Here is a 15,277-nt window from a genome sequence, read left to right on the forward strand (position 1 = left end):
TGTATATTTTAATTATTTTGTATATTGCTGCCCATAGCGTAAAGTTCAGAGTGTTAGAAAATATATTTGTTGCACAACATAAATGAAGAGTGGTCAGTTTGAAAGTTTCTCAGACAATGTCAAGACATCAGAAGCTTTAGCATTTTAACCATTAAACCTGTAATATTGTGTAGTTTAATTATTTATTGTACTTAACATTGCCCACTGTGTAAAGTGTAATTTCAACGTTAAGAAACGAAACTGATGCACAACACTCAACGCAAGTTAATTGTTGTATCTGCTTATAATGTTTTGTTACCGAAGAACTGATGTCACTTTCAGACGCTAGTCAGTTGTTTCCTGAAGATGACGCAATAAGCCGAAAACAAGTGTGAAGTAAACAAAGATCAGTAGAACAAAAACAGTGTACTTATTATTCGACCTTAAGTATGGATTTTGTTTACCTTCTATTGTTTATAAAGTTTGTACTATGATGTGCAGAGGTCTGGAAAAAATGGCGGCAGACTGTTAAGATGATCGTATGACGGGTCACCAACTTCCTACTATGAAAGATGGAGTATTGATGATGATATAATTTATTTACTACAGTGATAATTTAAATTATTGTCTTCTATGAGTATCGTCCATTTAAGTCTGGTGAGCAAGATGTATGAGACAGGCGAAATACCCTCAGACTTCAAGAAGAATATAATAATTCCAATCCCAAAGAAGGCAGGTGTTGACAGATGTGAAAATTACCGAACTATCAGTTTAATAAGTCACGGCTGCAAAATACTAACACGAATTTTTTACAGACGAATGGAAAAACTGGTAGAAGCCGACCTCGGGGAAGATCAGTTTGGATTCCGCAGTAATGTTGGAACACGTGAGGCAATACTGACCCTACGACTTATCTTAGAAAGTAGATTAAGGAAAGGCAAACCTACGTTTATAGCATTTGTAGACCTAGAGAAAGCTTTTGACAACGTTAACTGGAATACTCTCTTTCAAATTCTGAAGGTGGCAGCGGTAAAATACAGGGAGCGAAAGCCTATTTACAATTTGTACAGAAGCCAGATGGCAGTTATAAGAGTCGAGGGGCACGAAAGGGAAGCAGTGGTTGGGAAGGGAGTGAGACAGGGTTGTAGCCTATGCCCGATGTTATTCAATCTGTATATTGAGAAAGTTGCGAAGGAAACAAAAGAAAAATTCGAAGTAGGAATTAAAATCCATGGAGAAGAAATAAAAACTTTGAGGTTCGCCGATGCCATTGTAATTATGTCAGAGACAGCAGAGGACTTGGAAGAGCAGTTGAACGGAATGGACGGTGTCTTGAAAGGAGGATGTAAGATGAACATCAACAAAAGCAAAGCGAGGCTAATGGAATGTAGACGAATTAAGTCGGGTGATGCGGAGGGAATTAGATTAGGAAATGAGACACTTAAAGTAGTAAAGGAGTTTTGCTGTTTGGGGAGCAAAATAACTGACGATGGTCGAATTAGAGAAGATATAAAATGTAGACTGGCAATGACAAGGAAAGCGTTTCTGAAGAAGAGAAATTTGTTAACATCGAGTATAGATTTAAGTGTCAGGAAGTCGTTTCTGAAAGTATTTGTATGAAGTGTAGCTATGTATGGAAGTGAAACGTGGGCGATAAATAGTTTAGACAAGAAGAGAATAGAAGCTTTCGAAATGTGGTGCTACAGAAGAATGTTGAAGATTAGGTGGGTAGATCACGTAACTAATGAGGAGGTATTGGACAGTATTGGGGAGAAGAGGAGTTTGTGGCACAACTTGACTAGAAGAAGAGATCGGTTGGTAGGACATGTTGTGAGGCATCAAGAGATCACCAATTTAGTAATGAAGGGCAGCGTGGAGGGTAAAAATCGTAGAGAGAGATCAAGAGATGAATACACTAAGCAGATTCAGAAGGATGCAGGTTGCGGTGGGTACTGGGAATTTTTTAGAGATGGGGCCCCTCCACGCCCGCACCGACGTGGTGACCAGACCAAAAGTTCTACTGTCACCTCCGTCGACATGTTAGTTATCTAATAGGAGGATCACAGGATTCTGGGCTTTGGTGTTGTCCGTGCGTCTGGGTAAGACTACAAGACTACGCATTAACACGGTCCATCAGTCGAGAGATGGAAGAAACGTGAGTGAGGGTAGCAATCTGAAGAGCAGAGGGAAAAAAGTGCCAAGGCTCGTGCCGTGGGAAAAAAACCTCTGCGACAGTGGGATGGGTAGTAAGAGCAGTAGTGGCTTACTAGCTGCGATAGTTCATGCAAGGTTGGGTTTGTTAGTATGGGTATCATACATCATTACCGTGGCAAGCGATGGCGATGTATCCCGGTTTGCTGCAGCCGCTGCATTCTTGGAACAATCAAGATCGTTATATAGTAGTGGGAGATGGGCCATAGATCATCTCACTGTGTGGGGGATGTGTGGAGCTTGTCTGCATGCAGTGTGTGGTACGGCTTCCCTGCGTGGTGCCAGTTATTCGGCAGTGTATTCCAGCTGGGTATCCAGTAATGGCGTCTGATTAACAGGGGCTCACCTGTACCGTTGTGTTTGCGTGTGCTTGGCCATAGATGTTAGGTCCTTACAAGTATGTATTTTGGTCTTTTATGTTTCCATCTATGGTTGTGGTCGTAGTTCCACAGATTCAGAATAAACGGGTTCTGCGAATGTCTGGAGTTTCTGTATAGTCTTGTGGTGAGTTTGTGGGTTACCTCCGTTAGAGTCTCAAGTCGGTATTCCCGGTGAAGGTCCGCGATGCGTGTGTATCGTGGAGCATTGTTTATGATTTTGAGTACTTTGTTTTGTATGAGCTGCAGACGGCGCAGGCGTGTGGGCGCAGCGTATCCCCGACAGTAGCTGCGTACGTCATCAGGGGTCGAATGAGGGTCATGTACATGGACTTCGACACCCTTCTGTTCAGTGTGCTACGCCTGTTCAGCATAGGGTAGAGCTGTTTGAGCCTCGCGTTTGCTCGGTTACTCATGTGTTGTATGCGGTCCCTCCAGAGTAATTTCCGGTCCAGCCAGACACCGAGGTATTTGACTTTCTCACGGAAACATATTGGGCGTGCATGTAGTTACTGGTCTGCAGTATCGGTGTTTGCGCAGTTGCTTCGGTCTTCTAGTGAACAGAACGGCTTCGCATTTGTCGACGTTTACTCTAACAAGCCCTTTCTCCAACCAAGGCTCAGCCACTCCGAGTGCAGTCTGTAAGCGTGACGTAATGTTTGATGGTTTCCAATCTTGCGCGAGGATGGCTGTGTCATCCGCGTAGATTGCCATCGTCGTGTTGTGTGTGGTTGGGAGATCGTTTGTGTAGAGGTTAAACAGTAGGGGCCCTAGGATGCTTCCCTGGGGTACTCCAGCGTGTATACCGTTTTCCCTGCACGTCAGTGTTGAAACTCCTGTCTGTGAGGTATGAGTGTATTAGACGCACCAGGCCGTCGGGGAATCCCGCGTCGCTGAGTTTGCGAATGAGGCCGTTGTGCCATAGACGGTCGAAAGCCTTTTCGATGTCCAGGAAAACCGCCCGTGTTGCTTTGTTTGTGTTGAAGCCATGTGTTACATGTTCAACGACCCGTAAGAGTTGTGTTGTGGAGTGGTGATTCCTGATGTCGAATTGCTCCGGTGTCAGGATGTCATTTGTTACGCAGTGCGAAGTGATGCGTTTGAGAATCAGCTTCTCAACAATCTTGCTGAGCGAACTCAGAAAGCTGAGGCTGTGGTCTGATGTAGAAGCCTGCCCAGTGTAGAGTAACATGGAGAGCTGCATCAAACCAGTCTCAGGACTGAAGACCACAACAACAACAACGGTTCATTTAAGTAACATTTTTCAGTAATGCTTTGTTTTTATGAAGTCTACTTTCAAAATTACTGTATCTCCGTTAAACAGTTGCACGAAGATTACGGGGTGGCGTGTGTCTTGTACAAAAGTGAAACGTGGGCAATAAAAAGTTCAGACAAGAAGAGAATAGAAGCGTTTGTCATATAGAATAATGCTGAAGATTAGATGGACTGATCGAGTAATTAATGAGTAGCTGCTGAATCTAATTGGGGAAAAAAGAAATTTATGATACTGCTTGGGTGAAAGATGTGATCTTTCGACAGAAGACATTCTGTGGCACAAAGGACTCGTCAATTAGGTAATGGTGGAAAGTGGTGGGGGTAAAAATTGTAGAGGGGGCCAAGACTAGGTTCAAATGAATGTAAATAGCAGAAGTTATGCATAGGTGAAGAGACTTGCACAGGGTAGGACAGTGCGGAAAGCGGCAACAAATGTCTTCGGACTGACAAGGACAAACAACTGTGGTCCAATCCCAGTTTGAGGAGCTGATGGAATTGATTGGTGGTGGGTGTTAGCCGAGGCACGTGCGCGCCGGCAGTGGGGAGCCCACCGGCACCGGCAGTGGGTGCTGACCCGGGTGGTGGGTGCCGTGCCCCCTCCCAGCTGGCAGCGGCTGGTGGGAGACAGCCTTCAGCCTTCAGCCTGGGCCGGCAGTCGTCTGCGCGCGGTCGCTGGCGGCGCACACACGTCGGCAGCCGGAGACCGCCCGCCTAGCAGTGTGCGTGTCGTGTGTAAACACTCCGCCCGGCCGGTGCGTGCTCTCGCCCAGCTACCTACCTGAGCGCCCCAGCCTCGTCTCGCCAAACAAACGCCGCCGACGGCTGCGCTCACGTGACATTCCACTTCGCTCCTGCCTCACCGCGCACCTCTGCTCGACGAAGCGTCGCAAGTGAGTACGGGGGAACGCGTCGGATTAAGTTGTAACAGCGTTCCACGGCTAACAGGTATTTTAGCCGTCGTGCCCGTGCTTGATACTATTTAGACTAAGCAGGTGGTGACAACAACCCGTCTCTAACCTACTAGATGTTTATTGCCTCTACAAGCTATAACTTCATTTTACAACTAAATCTCTGCTCTGCAAAGCACGGTGCTTTGCATGACAGAGCGAACTTCCCACTGTAACACTTATTAGTCTTTTGTTTTGTCGTTTCACTTCGCATGTGTAACTCTGGACGAAGAATATCCGTGTTAGTCGGATGTGGTTCTCACACACTTTAGCAAATTTATAGGATGAGTCGCACGAGCGTTTTGTAGGCAATCATCGTTGACTAATTGCATTTTTCCTATACGCTACCAGTGAACCCATTCCTAAACCTATGACTCAGCAGACGTGTTCATTCCTTTTGACATTCCTATAACTTGATGGTTTTTTGACTATATGCCTGCCTCAGAATCAATGTGACAGCTGCTGAAGCAACACAGTCATTTTTAGTTCTGTATGGTTCTGAATAAAACTGGAAAGAAGTACAGAAGTGTATCTCTAATAATGGACCTCAACAATGAGGAAGGAGCGATTGTTAGGGTTTAAGCCATCAGGCTCAGAACCTTTGCCGAATTGGACAAGCATAAGGAAGGGAATGTGCTGAGACCTAGATGAACCAACTGCATCGGAATCCGCCCAGAATTCGGGACGTAAATCAGACTGGGCGTACGGAAGTGTGAATCGCGCTCCTCCCGAATCTGAATCCCATGTTTCAATTACTTTGCAACCGGCTCGTTGAATTTCACTCATGCGAACACGATTGAACCAGGGGTCCATTAATTACATAACTTCATAACATGGCGGGGGGGGGGGGGGGAGGGAGGGGCTGGTGAATATCTCACGTCAGCTGTCTAATTCAGAGAATATACGTTACTATAATGGATAACACTTCGTTGTATTAAATTAATCCCGAGCACAGAGAGTATGACAGTGCCCACCAATCTTTATGGCCTCTTTGAATGCTCTACACATGTGCATGCCCGGGATTCCCAGATTTGAAACCACTCCCTCACAAGCGTCAGATTTCATCTGGGAGTTCTCTGTCGTGCCGGTCGAAATCACTGCGTGTCCCTGAATCACTCACGGTATTCTGCAACGCATATTAAGCCGATGTTATTGCGTTCAGCATGAATTTGTCCCAAACCTTGTACAACACATGTTTTTAAGTGGCATGCCCACAGGCCGAAACACACATGGTAGCAAGAAGTTAAACGTTTCTGGAAGGAAACCATCCCGAAGTTCACCGAAGAGAATTTTATTACCGATCATGTTAATCAAGAGACTGAAAATCTACGTAATCTTACGGTTCAAAGGAAGGTACAAGTCATGTCGTCTTGCATATGCAGAGTACTTAAGGGTTTAATGAGATTTAGCGTATATACGAAGAAAAGATCGGTTTTTAGGAATCCGTCAAAACGGTTGATACTATTACTGTGGAGACTTTTTGTCCGTCTGCGGCTTTTCTGTCCCCCCGATTGCTACTCGGGGTTGGCATGTTTAAAATAAAGTATTTTTAATCACATGTTAAGAATATTGTTACATACAATTTGTAAATCAAACATGGTTTTACTGAAATGACTTAATCACTGCTTAATACAAAATTTTTAAAAAATTCGTTTATACGTATTTTTACCCGGATACGAGGTCAAATCACGTGGGGGAGGGGTGTTCGGACCACATCTCATCGAATCTTACCAAACGGATGGCGGAGGTCCAAATCAATGGACTTCCCCCAGGTTCCTAACAGCACCGAAAATTCAGCAGCAAAAGAGCTCGTAAATCGTTTGTAGTTTCCATTGATCGTAAATAGTAGTTACGATAGATACTCGATTTCACGATGAACTGAAAGCCGATTTTCCGTAGCAAATTCTCTTATCCTTCAAATTCATGTTGCAGCAAAATGGGTAGGAAAAGTGTGATTCATGAATAGACGGAATGCGTGTCGTTTTAACGAAGCCCATAAGCAGTTGGTAATATTTCTTCGTATTGGTTTCCCATCGCAGGTCACTTCAGTTGTTGGTGCTGTTAGTAAATGTAGAGCAATAGCAACTGAAATATTTGTAAGAAGCATCGAAATAACTCCGCCGATTCCTTTCTCCGTGCGACATTGTACCTTTTTCTTAACGATCTTCTTTTTTGTAACGAGCATCGCGATTAATCGATGCCCATTGCTGTGTTGGAGTAATCAACAGTTGCAGATGTAATTAAATGCCAAGAGACGTACCGATGTGCTGTCCGGTAGAAAAGCACCTTCGTCGCCTTCCACGTGATAATACGAATACAGAATGAAATAGCTAAGATAATGCGGTACAAATTCGCGTGATTACCAGATGGTGTGTTGTGTTAGGCTAGAGCTACTTGCAGAAGGGTAAGAATTGGAAAAAAACAAAATTGGAAATTTGCGATTCACCATGACCCAAGTAGGACGAACGAAGTAAGCAGACAGGTGGAGTTTGAAACATGAAAAATCTCGTAACCTGGTTCATATGTCTGCTGAAGTGCAGGGTAAAGCAGCGTTCTTGGCAGGCAGCGGTTGTGGTATTGTGTGTGGTTTGCTCAATTAGTGACCGCTCGAGTCAGCGACCTTCATTCGGACAGTGTACCGCGACCCGCTCTCTCTCCAAGGTCGTCTCCATTCGTGGCTACACTGCTCTGGTGAATACGGAGAACGTTCAGTGACCGTGTTGCCTTTCTTTACACGTAAATGCTGAAGTTTCTAGTTAACTGCCATGTACATATTGCCCTGGGCTTTCTACGAAGACTTGTAAAACGAAACAAAAAATTTCACTGCGAACTAAAAGACTCTATATTTGTGCCCTTGAGAACTGTGTCATCTGCTTGTTGCACAACGTTGAAACGATACATGTTGGCAGGTTTGAAGAACACAGTGTTCTACTAGATGTGGTCCTATTGGAGGTAGTATATGCCGTTGCCTTCCTCCGATCTTAAATCTTAAGACCGACAGGCGAACTTAGGTTCTTTTCATTTGTAGTCTGACACCCCTTTTAGACAGCGAAAAACAATAAGTATTGCATATCTTTCACCAAACCGGCACAGTGCTTTCGGTAGTGGCAAGCAAATAAAAATTGGCAGTACGTGTTTCGTCAGCACACTGAATTCTGCAGGCGTCTGCGTAGAGGCCCCCGTAGACCAGTTACTCCCAACGTTTCTGAGACCAGTAGCCGGGAGCTGTCAGATATTACCTAGTAATCCCCCACCCAGTCCTCCCACCAACGTCACCAGCATTAGCACATGAATAAACTTTAGAAAGAAAAAATATTTTTGAACATTTTTACTTTTAAATGAGAAAGAAGAATGCTATTCAGTTTCTGTATGAGTCAATGACACTTATTATTCCTAACATACTTTTTTTATATTTTTTCTCAATTAGTGTACGTTATACATTATGATCCAAGTGCGTTCGGCACTTTGCCTTTATTTTCTTTGCTATCATGGTACAAAATCTACATTCCCACCTACAAATCTTGAATGCCACATTTCTTTTCCGTGTGCTTGTTAGAGTTTTGTGTGTGTGTTTGTCTGTGTGTGTGTGTGTGTGTGTGTGTGTGTGTGTGTGTGTTAGAATGAATGATGTAGAAAAGAAGTCTGTCTATCTACATTGATGGCAGATAGTTGTTACAAAAGACCTTTCCCTTGCCCAATTCCTCTCCCTTGCGACACTTTATTAACCTGTACCCTGCATCCCCTTTAGAAATCAACCAAGTTAAAACTTACTGTTTAGAAATCACTTGATTTCTGGACTCACTTCAGAACTGGCAGAAATTGGTGGACTTCAGGCTGCCAGTGATTTGTGTCTGACCACTGCCACTAATAATAATAATAGTAATAATAATAATAATGTATAAACTACTATAGTACCCTTGTGTAGTTACTGTCGTGTCATGCTGTAGGTGATTTACCTGTTTCGAAGTGAGTAATGAAGAAATCTGTCGTCCGTTGAAGGAATTATTTCCAACTTCGAGAAGATATTGTCATGCTATATTTAGCATATGTTACGTATATGTGTCATTTTTACTGTCACACATGCATGGTACAAAATACATTTATGAAGTATGCGTGGAGTGAATGGACAGTGTCAGGAAGATGTTGCTCATACATTTGTTTCATAACCTGTAACCTCGACCGCGGGCATTGTGTCATGGATTAATTCTAGTAATTGAGAAAAAGTTATTATTTATAGCTTTGATAAACAGTACTATATTCTTACAAACTTGTAATAATAGTAATGATACTTTTAGAAAATAGATTCATGACTGAAACAGGAACGCTTTTGGTTTTAACCACTCAGAAATTATCATTTTAGCCCTCAGGGTGGTAATTACCCCCGGGTTGGGAGGTACACAACTAAACAATATTTTTAAAACTTCACTAATGTGTCAGTTTATTTGACAGTATGCGGCCCTGTTTGACATGCTTTCAAACCGACCGTGTTCGAAGTGTATGAGATAAAATTTGATTCACGGAAGATTTGACAAGATGACAGACGTTGTTCGTGTCGATGTTTCGCTGCACCTGTTCAGCTAGAAATAGTTTGTGTTACAGAGAATCTCACTGTATCGTGACTTGACACAACTGCGGAAACTGTGATTAAAGATAAAAAAAATATCGAAGCACTGTGGTTCTTCTACGGTCGAGTTCCACCGCGATTCGAGATCCACTTTAAACTGTAGGACTCCTAGTAACTGAATGGGTTAAGTTAGTTCAAAGCTCGGAGGAAGGCAACGGCGAACCCCAATCAACAGGACTATGCAATTTGATGTTCAAGACAGTCTTCGGATTGATTTACTTTTGTAATGAACTTTCATTAGAGGACCAAGTAGTAGGGAACTCATATTCTTATAACTTTGCCTTCTTTCCTCGATGTAGTGCGAAGTTATTCTAACAGGTTATTAAAAGTTTGGCTGCCCATTTATAGAAAATTGATAGAATCGTCAGTTTCTTAGTGAAATATTGGCTTTAGCGGATTTTCACGGATACATTTATCTGTGAATTTTAGCGAACCCTGAACCAGCGTCTCGTTTTGTTTTTCTTGTATACATACAGAGCTTAAGTCTAGGGCGTCCATATCCGGGGGGAAATACGGAAGAAGGGGGGGAGGGTGGCTGGTCCACGTCCGGCCACTTAGATGAGCGCTCAACGCGTCTGATTGCCAAGCAATGGGCCCGGTTCGATTTCCCGCTGAGTCGGAAGTTGTCACCTCTCGTAGACTGGGTGTTAGGTTGTTGTCCTCGTCATCATTCCATCACCATCGACACGCAAGTCGCCAAGTGTGGCGTCGATTGAGAAGACTTGCAACTCAGCCGCCGAATTTACCCAGGTGGGGACGCCAGGCCATCAATACGATCATTTCAGGTGGGGCTGCGCTCCCACCCTAGCTCTCAGGGAAAGGAAAAAACGGAGTGCAGTCAGGTGGTTTGCTTTCAAGAAAATAATTTTTAAGTCGGTATTACGAAGGTTTTTGACAGGTGCGGAACTTCAACTTCTTTATGGCTACGTAAAAGTCACCATTCGTCTTCCAAAATACTAAAAATAGACCCTACCTCTCTCTCTCTCCCCCTCCCCCTTACAAACTGTCCTAAAACGCAAGAAATGTTTTGTCTGGACCACTAGTTCTTCCCACTAGTGTCAAAATCCTTCGCGAAACGGTGACTGCGTCTTCAAAAATGATGTAAAGTCTGACAAACTTCGTTGGATTGTATACTCTCAGGAAACGGTGAATTTGAGAAAAAAGTTTTATCGTTACCATGGCTCTTAAGAATTTCACAGTGTGCTGTACACGGCAGAAAATATATTCTTTTCCTAATTGAGATATTTTTGCTTGTGTGTTTACCTTAATGTGATACATCACATCAAGCATTGACTGGGCGTATTAATTTAAATACAATGTTATTTAGGAGACATATACATTTGCAAAATACTAACGTGAATTCTATACAGACGAATGGAAAAACTGGTAGAAGTCGACCTCGGGGAAGATCAGTTTGGATTCCGTAGAAATATTGGAGCGCGTGAGGCAATACTGACCCTACGACTTATCTTAGAAGAAAGATTAGCATTTGCATTTGTAGACTTAGAGAAAGCTTTTGACAATGTTGACTGGAATACTGTCTTTCAAATTCTGAAGGTGGCAGGGGTAAAATACAGGGAGCGGAAAGCTATTTACAATTAGTACAGAAACCAGATGGCAGTTATAAGAGTCGAGGGGCATGAAAGGGAAGCAGTGATTGGGAAGGGAATGAGACAGGATTGTAGCCTCTCCCCGATGTTATTCAATCTGTATATTGAGCAAGCAGTAAAGGAAACAAAAGAAAAGTTCGGAGTAGGTATTAAAATCCATGGAGAAGAAATAAAACTCTGAGGTTCGCCGATGACATTGTAATTCTGTGAGAGACAGCAAAGGACTTGGAAGAGCAGTTGAACGGAATGGACAGTGTCTTGAAAGGAGGATATAAGATAAACATCAACAAATCAACAAAAGCAAAACGAGGAGAATGGAATCTAGTCGAATTAAGTCGGGTGATGCTGAGGGAATTAGATTAGGAAATGAGACACTTAAAGTAGTAAAGGAGTTTTGCTATTTAGGGAGCAAAATAACTGACGATGGTCGAAGTAGAGAGGATATAAAATGTTGACTGGCAATGGCAAGGAAAGCGTTTCTGAAGAGAAATTTGTTAACATCGAGTATAGATTTAAGTGTCAGGAAGTCATTTCTGAAAGTATTTGTATGGAGTGTAGTCATGTATGGAAGTGAAACATGGACGATAACTAGTTTGGACAAGAAGAGAATAGAAGCTTTCGAAATGTGGTGCTACAGAAGAATGCTGAAGATTAGATGGGTAGATCACATAACTAATGAGGAAGTATTGAACAGTATTGGAGAGAAGAGAAGTTTGTGGCACAACTTGACTAGAAGAAGGGATCGGTTGGTAGGACATGTTCAGAGGCATCGAGGGATCACCAATTTAGTATTGGAAGGAAGCGTGGAGGGTAAAAATCATAGAGGAAGACCAAGAGATGAATACACTACACACATTCAGAAGGATGTAGGCCACAGTAGGTACTGGGAGATGAAGCAGCTTGCACAGGATAGAGTAGCATGGAGAGCTGCATGAAACCAGTCTCAGGACTGAAGACCACAACAACAACAACAACAACAACAACAACATCGTGACGTAATTTAAAGGGCGCACGCGGGAAAAACCAGTAAGATGATCTGTTCCAGTTCCGTGTACACTACATACGTTGACAATCAAAAAATGGCATCGTCCTGACAAACGTGTCGTGCCAGCGTTATTCGTTAATGAAACTGCCAGGTGTAGAAAACTTCGCAACAGGTCAGATTCGTAAGGACGAAGTTAAATATGGCCCATTAAATGCAGGCGCCGTTTTCGTGGCCCATAAATCAGGTACAAGGTTAACAGCAGCCAGTCACCTTTCAGACAGCTTTACGGCCGCGAGTGGCCTTGTTATGGGACAGGGCGCTTTCGTTCGCTCGGTTGGCGGAAAGCCGCGCCTCTGTGGAGGACGCCTGGAGCACGGCGGGTGTACCTGTGTATGACGCGTCGTCTGCTGGCGCGGCCCGGCCTCCCCGTGTTGTGTCGGCCCTGGAGGCTCCGCTGCGACTCCAGCGCACGCCGCGTCCGCTCGCAGAGCGCTCTGCCACGTTGAGCAAGCCGCGGGCGCGGACACACCGGCCTGCGGTCTCAGACGCAACGAGTGCAGACGCCCGTTTCTCAAAATGCGGCAACCACAGCAAGGGAAAAAGCAAAGACGGTCTCGGAACAATAGCTCAGGCGGCTCCGCGTGATGGAGCTCACGTACGAAGCCGCACGTGCAGTTTTCTGCACCTGTCCTACGCAAGCTACTTCGCAATGTGCGGGAGAGGCTACTTCTTATAGCAGGGGTCTGCAAACTTTTTAGTCCGCGGACCACATTGACTCCTCCACGAAGTCATAAGGGCCAAGATCTACCTAGTGGGATTAAAGCACCCTAGCACTCCACGATCACCGTAATGTGAGGCTAAAGGAAAGATGAAATCGCAAAAATCTAAGGTTGTGGGAACAGCTAGCACTGAAACGAACTACGATTTTTATTTAATTACATAATTTTGATTGATGGACGTACCTGACCGAAATTCTGGCGTATTTTACTCCGGCGAATTTCACCGACAGAAAAGTATATCACTGCACATTCTTCACGAAAGCGTCCTGCAAAGTTAACGAAATCTCAAAATCATTGTCGGCAACACTATTACTGCAAGACGTAACAGAGGTAGAGTATGTCAACGCATTGTTATTTCAAGCGGCGCAACAATAAGTTTAGTTACGTAGTCTTGTAACGAGTAGTAGTCGCGGCGTACTGATCGCGATAGGCCTCGAAACTCGTTTGTTGGCAGTATAGGTACCAGCTCAAATATTTGGCGGGCCGGATACCGGGGATGTCCGGCCAGCTAACGCGGGCCGGTTTGCCGGCACTCGCGGGCCGCGGACCGTAGTTTTGGGGACCCCTGTCTTATACCATCATCTTTTCCCCTGTTTCCTGTCGTACTCACGAATAACGCACGGGACAAACAATTGTCGGTAAAGCTCCGTGTGACATCTAATTTTTCTAATACTCTCGTGTTTATTTCGAGTGTCTTTCATGTGAGGACATAATTTGTTGCCACACTTTCCTTGAAACGCACACTCTTGGTATTGCAACAGGAAATCTCTTCGTAATGCTCTGGGTGGTTATAATGAAAGTGCAGCTACTTACAGAGATCCTGTGCGGGCTGCAACTATTGTACTGCAGCGAAACTTGGCAGATATTCCAATGCATTAATGCTGATGCTGGAAAAGAAGATAGTTCCAGTTTCGGCTACCAGGTGCAAATCTGGCGTTGTGAATGCAAGAAAGACTTTCGGAAATGTTTCTATATGTAATGTATTAGGAGTTGGGTGCGAGCGGAAAAAGTCAAACAGATGAGAAAGGGATAATGTTGATTTCATTATTAACTGTCGGTTGCACAGTTTTTACAATATGAGCAATGGAGACATGGGCGAGACGCTGTACAGCGCCACATTTGCACCTGGCGGCAAAAATGTACTAATGTAAATGGGCTCTTTTTTAACGCATTATCGTAATTACCAAGTTTCGCTGTATGCGATAATTATAGCCCAGTTGACTTTCGTGAGTAGATAATTATAACCACCTGGTACAACATCGCTCTTGAAGCGACCACCAGTGGAGTTTGATTGATCATCCACGCAAAGATCTTCTTTGGATTTTCTGTGCCTCTTCTACTAACCCAATTTGGTAAGGGTTTCACACTAATAACCAGCACCCAGCAACCCGTCGAGCGAGTGTTCAAATGTTTAAATGTGTCTGAAAACTTATGGGACTTAACTGCTAAGGTCATCAGTCCCTACGCTTACACACTACTTAACCTAAATTATCCTAAGGACAAACACACACACACACACACACACACCCATGCCCGAGGGAGGACTCGAACCTGCGCCGGGACCAGCCGCACAGTCCATGACTGTAGCGCCTTAGACCGCTCGGCTAATCCCTCGTGGCGAGCGAGTGTTTTGTAAGACACTTCTTCCGTGAATGACTTCGATTTTCTTAAGATTCTTCTAGTGAATCTGCATTTCGTACTGGTTTTGTGTGTTCATTTCACTTCCGGTCGCTCCAGATGTATATTTCTATGTTTTTCACAGTTGTAACTGTTTCCAGTCATATATCGCCAATAACGGCATCAATCAACAATGGATCTCCTTGCTTGCCATGCGCAATACGCTGCATTTATATACGTTCAGGGTCAACTTTCACATCTTGCATCAATGGTTGAGTCTCTCAGGGTTTCACTATAGCAGTAGTTCGCAACATGGGGGTAAAATGAAATTTTCCGAGAGCTAAAAACAAAAGGATCATGTATTTCGCTCACGAATCTTATTTTTTTTAATTGTTATCACTATGTTCTAAGACTGTAATACTGAGTGCATATGTTAGAAATTATTACTTTTTTTACACACTAGCATTAATGTGTGACCAAATGTGTTGGAGGTTACAGCTTATCCTACGAATATATACTCAGATAGTCCACCCACTACACACACATGTTGTACTTTGTACCGTGCTTCTATGTCAGTAAAATTGAGACACATACGTCACATATGCTTAAGGATACAGGGCACTTATAAATGGTGGAAAAGTCGAAATTTTTTATGACTTTCTTAAATTCTATAGTTTTTCCTGATTACATTGATATATACGTTTTCAAATGAAAAATGACCTATATAGACTAAATTTTAATGTTACGGTCATGTATGCCGCCACGCCTCCTGTATTTCTGTTACAGAAACCAGTATTATTTCGAAAAGAACTGTGAACTTTCTGTTTCCAGCAATAATACATATGATACATTGAATATGTTAGTAACAGTGCA

At 43.6% G+C, this 15,277-nt stretch overlaps 1 protein-coding gene across 1 annotated transcript in view; it reads left to right on the forward strand.

The window, feature by feature from the left end:
- Positions 1-4,485: 4,485 nt before the first annotated feature.
- LOC124622465 (torso-like protein) overlaps positions 4,486-15,277 on the forward strand; it is a 523,109-nt gene continuing 512,317 nt past the window's right edge. Inside the window, exon 1 of the mRNA XM_047148169.1 lies at positions 4,486-4,787. The gene's annotated coding sequence lies outside the window, so the exon portion shown is untranslated. The remainder of the gene's footprint in view (positions 4,788-15,277) is intronic.

Source organism: Schistocerca americana, chromosome 7 (assembly GCF_021461395.2).
Source record: "Schistocerca americana isolate TAMUIC-IGC-003095 chromosome 7, iqSchAmer2.1, whole genome shotgun sequence".
Classification (NCBI taxonomy): Eukaryota; Metazoa; Arthropoda; class Insecta; order Orthoptera; family Acrididae; genus Schistocerca; species Schistocerca americana.